General features: G+C 44.2%; 1 pseudogene across 1 annotated transcript; it reads left to right on the plus strand.

Moving 5' to 3' along the window:
• The first annotated feature begins 398 nt into the window (after nt 1-398).
• On the plus strand, nt 399-4,151 carry LOC149335394 (uncharacterized; annotated as a pseudogene). The gene is made up of 4 exons (XR_016284484.1): nt 399-643; nt 827-1,022; nt 1,742-1,849; nt 2,007-4,151. The product of XR_016284484.1 is annotated as an uncharacterized LOC149335394 (transcript).
• The last annotated feature ends 7,436 nt before the right edge of the window (nt 4,152-11,587 follow it).

The raw sequence follows: 11,587 nt of genomic DNA on the forward strand, positions 1-11,587 counted from the left end.
TGACAGTTTTGTTTCGGCTGTAGTTAGTGAGACGTCATATGAATGCACCGGAATGTTGGCTTCGGCCGGTAAGTGTGCCGTGATAAGCGAATTCAGCGTCGTCAGCTGATTTATGAGGGGGGGGGGGGGGGGGGCTAGGTTGAGCGGCCGCCGTTTAAGGAGAGGTAATGCAGCTGTCCGTTATTAATCTCCAGAAGAGCTTTTGCCAAGGCTACTTTTTTGCTTAGTGTTACCATGACATGCTGATTTTGAGCTATATTATGCTCATTTATCGGCTACAGCTCCTGACAGTCACTTTGATCAATGACATTTAATGCAGAGGCTCAGCGTCTTTGTTTTAGGATAGTTTTTCGCACTGTGATTTTTTTTGCAGTAATATTGCTATGTTCTTCTGTTACATCTGAAAATATAGTAAAACATAGAATACAACTTTAACAATTTCTTTATGATTTTCTTAGTTTACATACTGTTCTTTGTGCAGTCCCGATGGCACCGCATGGAAGCCAAATGCTTCATCAAGAATTTGCAGCGACCACTTCGTGGGCAACTCTAAGAGTGATATTAGTCACCATGCTTCGTATGTGCCCACCATCTTCCCTTCAGTCTACAGGAAAAAAATGCCAAACGAAGAGAGGGCAAAAAGGTAAATAAAATGCCTTATGTACAGAAGTATGTATACCTGAATGTACGAGTGGCACAGAAAACTCTTAAAGAGTGGTAAGATGCATAGACATCCTATCAAGGTATTGTGCAGAGCATGTATTCATTCAGCTTGCAGAGTACAGCAGTCATAATTAGTTTTTTTTTTCATGCTTGTAAAACACAGATTGCTGAAGCGTTTTAAACAAGCAGCATCATCACCAGAGGAAGCTGATGCATCACAGCAGCAGCAGCAAGTGACGGCCAATGACTCCACTCCTACATATTGTGCTGATTCGGAGGAGAACACCATGGATGACCTGCAGCTTGCATGTGTGAACAGCACTCCAGCTGAAACTCCCCTCCCAAAACATGCTGATGTTGTAAGTACATCTTTAATTGCAGACACTTCAGTGTATCCAGAGAGCACCTTCGCAGCATTGTAGGGCACATTTTGCTATCAACTTCAGTTCTAGAAGCTATAACAAAGATAATGACATTCAAGCAGGGTTTGTTTTTGAGTTCTAGACAAAATCTGCTGAACGTGGAAACTCTCTTCTGTGATGAACGGGATCGGGGCAGCAGCCACTGCTTCTCACTCAGTGCTGAAGTGTGGCTCTAAATGTTTGTTTCCATATAAAAACAATATTTTGTGTTTGGTGTTTAGGAATAAAGGAAATGAAGGCAACTAAGATAATGTGCTACTGTAACAGGAATAAGCCTTGCAACTCATCACCATGCAGGTATTCACATCCACCATGACAGCCGTGCTGCTTTGAAATGAAGTAATTTAAAAGCTGTTTTAAAGCTAATGCACCTACCATTATCCGAATACAATGCTATCCAATGTGTTGCAAATGCTTATAAGGAAAATGTGTGCCCTATGCGAAGGAGAAAGCTGCAACTGGTGGAAATGTATATTTATCTAATTTGTAAGTTTTTTGTGTTCATAAAGAAATTTTAACCATTGCTGTCTGGGAGATGTTCACCGTAGATTACAAAGCACTTGCAATGTGGCACTTTGTCTGGGGTTAGAGTCGTACAGGGAAGCATAGACATAATTGTGCCTGAAGATTACGCACTTATAAATCTGTCCTTTTAGGACTGCCAAACAGAACCCTCTTCTTCAAGAAGGCTGACCCTGCTTCTTTCCATGACCAACGGGAGTGAAGCATCCACCCAGGTGTCTCACACAGAACTGGCAGACCAGGTTTGGCTAATCTTCCTTATTTGTAATTCAGTGCTAGAGACCTATTTTCTGTTGCAGTGCATTAGTAGTTTTTATTAATTACTTACCTTTAAACTGCTCTATTCTAAATAGGTATCTTTTCAGCTTGGTTTATAAATACCAATTTTCATCCCTGAAGGTGACCCTGACGGATGGATCGTGAAAGAGAAGCTGTGGGTTTTCTGGATTTTCTTCTCTTAAAGACAACGAAGAAGCATTGTGAGACCTGCGTGGAGTCACGCTGCCGGTTTTCGGCCTTTTACTAAACTTGATGCCCCGTTCAAGGTACAGAAGAAGCGATATAGCAGCTGAAGACAAACTATGCTTGTTTCTTACAAAGCTTCGGCTTGGGATTGCCTATGCCGCACTGGCAGTCACGTTTAATGTAACAGCAACGACAGCATCAAATGTGTTTGTGAAGACTTTAGACATTCTAAGTGTGGCATTGCAAAAATGGATTTTTGTACCTCCACGAGAGTTGATTAGCCTGACTATGCCGCCGCCATTCAAGGAACACTACCCTGATTGTACATTCATAATTGACTGCACGGAAGTACGAACTGAAACACCATCTAATCCTGAATGTCAGTATGCGATGTATTCAAACTACAAGAGCGGCTGCACTATAAAATTTCTCGTTGGGATAATACCAAATGGAGTGATCGCATTTGTGTCTAAGGTCTATGGTGGGCGCCAGGCGGATTCTTTTATAACCCAAGATTCTGGGTTCTTGGAACTCCTGAAGCCAAGTGATTTAGTTCTTAGTGACAAAGGGTTTCCTAGCATAAGAACTCCTGTTGAGTGGAAAGGCGCAGTTTTACTTATGCCTCCTTTTAATGTAGGAGGAGGTCAACTGTTGAGGGAAGACATGGAGAAAACTTATGAAATCACGTCCATTCACATTCATGTTGAGAGGGTTATTCAGAGACTAAAAATATACCGCATTCTGAGCAACAAAATTCCTCTCAAGTTGATGCCACACATGAACAAAGTAGTTTCTGTGTGTGCTGCTCTTGTTAACATGCAGCCCACCAGTCATCAAGAAATAAGGCTGGTGTGTTCACTGCAACTATCGTCATCGGTCCAGTATGCCAACTGCAGAATAAAGACCTCTTCCTTATCACTCCACTTATGACAGCTGGAGCTACCTTAACCCCACAAGCCTCCTGATGTCATATCTCGAGCTGGCTGTGTTGCACCTTCTATGTTTGCCTTCTCTTGGAATCCAGCCTGTTACCCTAAAGGACCATAAGTTAGCCCCTTTCCTAATCAATCCCATTTTCTCTTCATCTCAAATGGGGTGTTAGTAGCTTGTGTTTGCTCCTTAACCCTCCCTGCTGTCATGCTACGCAAGCCACACGATGGGCACACTTGGTTCGCACTCAAGACCTGAATTCAGGTTTTACTTCTCTAAGTTTTCAGATGTGTTGCAGGCATCATTACTATACCGCTAAATACATGTCCGCTCACCTGGTTTAGTTGGGAAGGGAATCACGGATTTCATGCTGTTAAGTTGTTCCCTTTGCTTTGTCTACTGGCACGATATTTTTTTTTTGAATTTTGTCTTTATTTATTCTCAGAAACAGTACACAAACTGTTGGTTGGACCCATAGCCTTTACGGCTAGTGAGGGGTCCAAATACAAAACAAGCACAATATTACTGCAGACCGTGTAAAATAAAAAACTTCAAGATTAACACACACAATTGAATCCATTCCTACATTTCCATGGAAATTAAATAGTGTTTAAAAGAAGACGAAAAGTTATTTTTTTCTTTAACTTCATTCGGGATTTCATTCCACACATGGGCTCCGCTGTATTCTAGGAGTCTCCGGCCATACATATTGTAACAAGGTGGTAAATTAAATAGATTGTTAGTTGCAGCTCTTGTTTGTTTCATTGGTAATCTAAATAAACTAAGGGGCAGGGGGTTGTTAGATTTTATTACATTGTTTACTATTTCAGCTATCTTCAGTTTATATGCCATTGATAGGGGTAAGATACGAAGCTGCTGAAAGAGTGGCCTGCTGGGGTATGTATTATTTGAATAAGTTATCATGCGAATAGCTCGTTTTTGAAGGCGAGAAACAGGATCTAGGTATGTTTTATATGTACCACCCCATGCTTCCAGGCAATAAGATAATTGACTGTGCACAAAGGCGAAATACAGAATGCGTAGAATTGGAAGATCAAAACAGTCCCTGGCCTTTAGTAAAACATGACAACCATAGGCTAATTTGGAGCAAATATTATTAATTTGTTCTTTCCAGTGCATATCAGACGCGAACAGGACACCAAGATACTTGTATTGAGGCACCCTCAGCAGAGTCGTATCACCTGATTTGAATGCTTTATTTTATTTGAATGCATATTTTATGGTATTTCTAGGCTCAGTGCGTTAATAAATCTAGCCTCCTTCAAAGGCTCCAGGCTTTTGCTTTTCTCACCTTAGTGTCGAAGATCTTAAGCAGTTCTTCATTGTTTTAAAGTAGGTGGCTCACCCTTGAATCAATAACAAATGAGCAGACCTTCACTGCCGTACTGGCTTCGAACCTGGCAATTTTTTTCCAAAATCTTATGCAATGTGCTTAAATACAAGAATTCAAATGACTTGCGTACCAGCCTAAAGCACTTTGAAAAGGCCAGTGGATAGTAAAGAAGATTTTCTTGTGTTCATATATTGGGTTATTGTTTTTGTTGTTGTGCAATTTTTAATTATTCACAAATAATTGTAATACTACATCTCTTATATGTGTTTCACTCATTTATGCATTTCACGCATTTGTGTCATGTACTGTCACCTCTTCTTTGTACCTTTGGAATAACCAGCAAGTGCATTGTCATGTGTGTGCAAAGATAATGAACGAATGCACTGTGTCATAATGACAGTGCTAAGCTCTGTAGTGCGTGCATATTTTTTTTTCTGAGTGTTGTTCTCTTTCACATGTACCATGCCATTGACTGATTTTTTGCAATAATACCTGATGGGATGTTTTTGCACTGGCACTACCCTTGTGTGGCATTTTATGTTCACATTTTAGGTGGTTGTATTTGTTGACTGCTGGTTTTAATTTTTTTCAGATAACTACATTAATTACACCTGTTATGTGTGTTTTACTCATTTTGTGTCAGCAGCATTGTTTCTGTGTCATAACGCATTTATAAACTTGGATGTTTGGTCTTGGTGAAATGATATGTTGTACCCAATACCAATAGAGCTGCGAAAAGTAAACTTTTATTTCTGAAAACATGAGTACAATTAATATCACTAGTAGTCACAAAACCACATCACTCAAATAAGTTATTGTTGTTGTTAAGCATTTCACTATACACACATAAATACTCCCAAAAATATTAAAATTTCTAACTCCCATGATTACTTGTGCTATGTAAGAATGCATTAAAAATACAGTAAAACTTTAAGGACTAGAAGATGGAGAATTCAAATGTAAAAACTGCCATGATTACTTGCGCTGTGTAAGAATGCAGTAACAAAACAGTAAAACTTTAAGGACTATAAGATGGAGTGAAAATATTGCACTTAAAGCAGAAAGCTTGGTTTGTTGGCGTTCTGAGTGCCGACTTACATGTGCCCTCTTTGCTTGCGAGTGCAAACAAAATAAATTACATTAAAATCTAGATAAGCTTTGGGATGAGAAATTTGAAATAAAAGTATTCCATCTTCGGGATGAGCTCAGCCAAAAATGCTTCATCCCTCTTTACTGCTACAATCACAGATTGCTGAGGACTGAAAACAAAGAGTAGTGCCTTGCTTAAGTTTAAAACATACAGTTGTACCTGGATTTGGGTGTAGTATTGGTGGCTAGACCTAAGCTCTATTTGGTCGCTTCGGAAGTCCAGGTAGGGCAGTTTTATAGAGCTTTCATCATGGTTGATGAATGGCGTATCTTTATACTTAAATGGGCACTTTATCTCCACGAGGACTGTCATTCTCAAGTTTCGCAAGTCCATCTGGGCTACAACACAGCCATGGCTGCCCAGGCAGCACTACCAACCCTGTCTGGAGAGGCAAGGAATCAAAAATGATTTTGTGAATTAATAGGTTCTTCACAAGGCAAAAACACATATTATGCACATTAGAAAAGCAAACAAACAAAATCTCACCTGAAATATGTGTGCTTCAAGTCGCCGCTCCAGCTCCTCCCGTGCTTTGGCTTCTGTGTTGATGCTTGTTGAATATTTGTTTTCCATTTAATTCATCCACATGTCAATCACTTGATTTAAATGAACCTCGCTTGTGCTTCAACTTTGCCTTCAAAACATCTCATATTTAACTTAGAGCACGCCATTGCCATGATCTTTGCATCATGGTGTGCAAGATAGAAGTTACAGCTTACCGTAACACATAGCAGCGTTCTTGAATGAGCGTGCAGTCCTTAGTTGCTCAGGAGCTTTCTGGTAGCCATCGTCACCACTTTTGGTGCGTATACAATGTGCTTTGGTGCTGCTGATCCGATACTTGCGTTCCTGAAGCCACCTGCACGCTTTAAACGAATGATTTTGAATCAGCTGAAAGATTGCCTTCACTACCATTAAAACTTACCGTGGACACTTTGCTTGGCCTTGTGTTAGGACAGACAGTTTACAGGGACTGCAAGTGAGGACCACGTCGGTTTGGTAACTAGCAGCCGCTATTAAGCATGAAATGCTTTTAGCTCCTGTTGTTGTTGTTGGTGTTGTTGAAAACTTTTATTGTCCAACAGATAAGGACCACACCGCCTGGGCCACTCTGTCTCACCCCCCTTTACGGGGGAGGGGACTTAGGAGTGGCCCAGCTGCACGGGATGGTTGTAGTCGATGCTGGCCGGGTTGGTTTCGCCGGCAGCCTCTTCTGCCAGTTGGACGGCGGTGAGTTGGAGCTCAGGGTCCGAGCTCCGCAACAAGGTTTCCCAGACTTCCCTACTGCTAATGTTTTGCGCCCTGCCTGGGGATTAAGGGCACTCCCAAATTATATGGTCGAGGGTTCCTCTCGCCCCACACTTTTTACATTTATCATCCTCGCAGTCCGATCGAATATGTTCATTTAGTACTGGGTTTGGGTATACTCCAGTCTGCAGGCGTCTCCACGCCGTCGCCTGACTCCTATTTAACGCCGTGTTTGGTGGGGGAAAACACCTCCGGCATTGCCTGTAGTGTTCTGTAATCTCTTGATATGAGATTAATCGCCCTTCTCTATCACGTTTGGCCTGAGCCGACCCTTCCTGTACAGCTCGGAGGTAGAAATCTCGAGCTGCACTGTGGACCGCCTCGTTACCGCTGACAGATTCGTGCGCCGGGGTCCAGATGATGTTGATCGTCCTATCAATCGCTCCTTGAGTTAAAATTTTCGTGGTGAGGGGGTCTACCCTCCCTCTACTGAAATTTTGGATTGCAGTTTTGCTGTCGCTAATAATGTATCTAGCTTTGGTGCCAGCGCAAGCAACCGCTATCGCGGCTTCCTCCGCTATCTCGGTTTCTTTTGCTAGTATGGTGGCCGCCGTGATGAGGATGACCCCCCATCTACCGTCGTTATGGTCATGTATCACCTGTGTCTGTCCCCTGCCGCATCTACATAGGCAACTTCATTTCGGGGTTTGCCCCGATATATTGTTTCTATCGCTTCCGCCCTTTTCTGTCGGCTTTACTTATTAATCTCAGGGTGCATGTTTTTGGGTAGGGGAGGGATTCGTAGGTGTGCCCTGATTTCCCTGTCAATGTCGACCCTTTCCTTTTGCCCCCTGTCTGTGGCCGTTCCAATATTACTGAGCGTAGCTCTTCCCACTCGCGTTGTGCTGAGTCTTTCAAGTTGCGAGGTTTTAACCGCTTCCGTGATTTCTGCAAGCGTATTGTGCAGTCCTAGGGCCAGTAGCTTCTCCGTCGATGTACATGTTGGGAGCCCTAGAGCCTTTTTTACGCATTTCCTAAGGAGCGCGTCTATCTTGCTCCTCTCATCTGCCTTTAGGTTCAGATATGGCATGGCGTAGCCCACTCTACTAATGATTAAGGCCTGTACCAATCTCAGTATGTTTTTTTCCTTGAGGCCGCCTCCCTTACGTGAGACCCTCCTGATGTAGTTTAATGTCTTGGTCGCGTCGTTTTCTAACTTGTTAATTGTAATCGTGTTTCTTCCGTGTGCTTTTAAGTGGAGGCCCAATATTCGTATTGTGTCTACTTTTGGTATCTCCCTTCCATCCACGTACACCTGTGGGTCAGAGGGAGATTTGTTCCTGAGTGCCTTGTCATTACACACAAAGATTTCTGATTTTTCAGGCGGACATTTAAGTCCTCTGTCCTCCACGTACTTAGAGATGACGTCTGCTGCTGCCTGCAGCGTTTGATTGATCTCTGCGTCGCTCCCTCTGTTGATCCAGAGGTTGATGTCGTCCGCGTACAGACTGTAATTTAAGTTGTAGTTCCCAATTTTTCGCAATCCCTTCGGGGGCCCTCTCATGGCCATGTTGAAAAGGGTGGGTGACAGTACCGATCCCTGAGGTGTCCCCTTGTTACCTAGCCTGATCACTGCGGATTGTATTTCCTGGAAAGTTATAACCGCCGTGCGGTCCGTTAAGAAATTTCTGATATAACGATAGGTTTTTAGCCCTATTCCTGCCTGCTGGAGCCCCTCCAGGATGGCTTCGGGCTTGACGTTGTCAAAGGCCTTTTTTAGGTCCAGTCCCATAATGACTTTCGCATCTTTGGTTCTGGAATTAATTATGTCTTGCTGCAGCCGCAGCATGACATCCTGTGTGCTCAGATGGGGCCTGAAGCCATACATCTCGTCTGGCCATTTCTCGTTTTCCTCCATATAATTTGAAATTCTGGTCTGAATGATGTGTTCCATTAACTTTCCTACACATGACGTGAGTGATATAGGCTGGAGGTTTTCCAGCTGTGGTTGCTTCCCAGGTTTTGGAATCAGGATCACGGTAGCCTCTTTCCACAGCGGTGGGATCTCTCCTTTTTCCCAGCAGTCCTGTATGTAGCTGGTAAGGGCCTCTATCGAGTAGTCATCTAAGTTCCTGAGAATCTTAGTCATGACTCCATCTGGCCCTGGAGCCAACTTGGTTTTGAGTTTCGCTATCTCCGCCCTTACTTCAGCTCTCATGATGGGCGCGTCTAACTTCTCATTTGGAATTCTCTGGTAGTCGGGTAGCTGTCTAATTTCCATGTCGCCTATGTATGTCTCGACGAGTTCTTTCATAAATATGTAGTCGTCCTGCTCTTTGCATGCGTGTCTAACCTTAGCCATTTTGACTCGTGCTTTGGACGTTTCAGGGTCTATTAAATGTCTTAGGATATTCCACGTCCGGGGGAGGTTCATATTCCTTTCCATGTCGCTACATTTGTTAGTCCAATTTTGTTCACATAGTTTAAAGGCGTAATCTTCTATTTCCTTGTTATGATGCGCCAGCCTTCTTCCGAGATTTTTGTTGTTTCTACTTTGCCTTTTAAGTCGACGTTCCATGCCCTGTTTGGCCTCCCACGTGTAAGAGTCGGGCATCCACTGTTTCCGGAGCTTTTTCTCCTTCTAGCGTCTTAGTTGTTTTTCTGGTGTCTTTCTTTACCGCTTTGCACCAGTCTTCTTTATTTCCTATCTTTGTTATGTCTCGGTTCCCCCTAATCTCTCTAAATCGGTCCCAGTCTGTGATTTTCGTCTGGAAACACTTTTTTCCTTTGACTTTGCTCCTGATTTAAACCGTGGTTTCCAGTATTGAGTGGTCACTCCCCAGGTTGAGTTCCGTATTTATCCATTGTGTCGTTTCTACATTTTTAATCAGGGTCAGGTCCGGTGAGGTATCGGCGGTAATGCTGTTCCCCGCCCGCGTGGGGTGTAACGGTTATCCCCAGGTTATGCGTGTCCTCCCACCACTGTCGCCCCTTTGCGTCTTCCTTAGTGTACCCCCACGCCGGGTGATGGGCGTTAAAGTCCCCCACTATAATTAGCGGCTGGTTCCCCGCTATTTTAAATGCCTTGTTCGTTATCGCCCTGAAGCGGACCTTCTGTTGTCTCGGTGGGCTGTAAATATTGAGTAGGAAAGTGTTTGATTCGTCCTTTTTTCCTGTTAGAATTTCTACAAAGACGTTTTCTATGACGTTGTCTTCTAATTCGTGTTCGATCGTCGCTACGTTTCTCTGCACCAGTGTGGCAACTCTCGATTTATCCCCTTTCCCACTGTGGAAGGCGCGATACCCTTGTAATTTGTCCGGGCCGCTGGTCTCCTGCAATGCTGTAGCAAGGGGGGCTGATTCGCGGAGCGACAGCGTGCTCTGCAATACTGGTCGCTTGCGCCGATACCCGCGACAGTTCTACTGCCAAATTTGGATGTTATTGGGCGGTCTGTCCATTATTCAACTTTGTCATGTTCTCCTCAAGTTGAGTCACTCTCGCATTTAGGTTTGCGGTTTCCCCCTTTAATTGCTGGAGTGCCTCAGTCATGAGGTGAAAGTGATTTTGCATCTGTATCTGCATTTGTTGAATCTGATTGGTCAAGTTTACCGCCTCTTTCCTTAGCAAAATACTTCGGACTTCTCTCTAGTTTCGCATTTAATTTTCTAGCTTTTCATCCACTGGCAGGTCTGCGTTGTTTTCTTCCCTAACTTTGCGTTTAGATGGGGGTGGAGAGGTATCCTCGACCATCATATTATTCCCCGCTCCCTTGTTTTCGGCTTGAGCGGTAAGAGGTTTGCCTTCGATTTTGTTGGACGCCCCTATTTTAGATCCGCCTGATTGAGTCGCCACTGTATTGCGCTCTGTTTTTAAATTTTGTATGTCCGCCTTTAAACTAAGGATCGTTGCATTTATTCTCTTAATAATGCTTGTTAATTTTTCTCTTTCCTCGTCTTTTTTGTCCTTAATATTTCCGCCCTGGGTAACCTTGCTTGCAAAGCTCTCGCCTTTGCTCTCACCGTTCTTGGTTGTTGATTCCGTTGTCGGCAGTGTGGTGACGCCACGCCGAGACCGAGAGCCAACATCCAGGCACTGAATTCCACTCATCCGGGCACTGAAGCGAGAGCATCCGGGCACCGTACGATATTTAACGAGGCTAGCTCTCTAAGCCCTCCTACAGAACCGGCACACAAGTAGTGTAGTAGTGAAAACATTTATTTTTTTCAAAAGGAAGAGTTAGGGAGTAGGGGGATGGGGATAGATAGATGTGGAGCTTCAGTGGTCGGTATTCCCTAGTCCAGGATCCCGTTGGCCTCCGCCGCTGCCTTGGCCCTCGTCACCAGCATAAGCTGTGTGCTCGGGTCGGAGTCAGCCAGGAGGGCCTCCCACTGCTCTAGACTAGGGCTATTTACCTTTGGTAGTAAAGGGCTTTTTTCGCAGCCCCAGGTGGCGTGGTACGTTGTGGCGTAGCCCCCACACCACACGCACTCTTTCGCGTATCTGTTCGGCCACATTTTGTGATACATGGCTCTGCTTGGGTAGGTGTCTGTTTGTAGTCGTCTGAGCGTGGTGGCCTGCTCTCTGTCGAGGATATCCGCCGGAGCCGAGTACTTCTTGCGCGCTCCCAACAACGCCTTCATTGCCTCCCCGTAAGATTCTGGCGTGCTGAAGGGTTCGACCGGCAAACCCGCCCTCCGGTTCGTGAACCCTCGGACAACGGTGTCTGCCATGAGATTTCCCTCAACCCCAGTGTCAGGGACCCAAATGATGGTATGTTGAATGCTTGTGTTGTTTGATCCATGTCTGTGTTGTTTTTGTTCGAAGAGGATACT

This window comes from Amblyomma mixtum, chromosome 7 (assembly GCF_055824585.1).
Source record: "Amblyomma mixtum isolate Tamu chromosome 7, ASM5582458v1, whole genome shotgun sequence".
Taxonomy (NCBI): Eukaryota; Metazoa; Arthropoda; class Arachnida; order Ixodida; family Ixodidae; genus Amblyomma; species Amblyomma mixtum.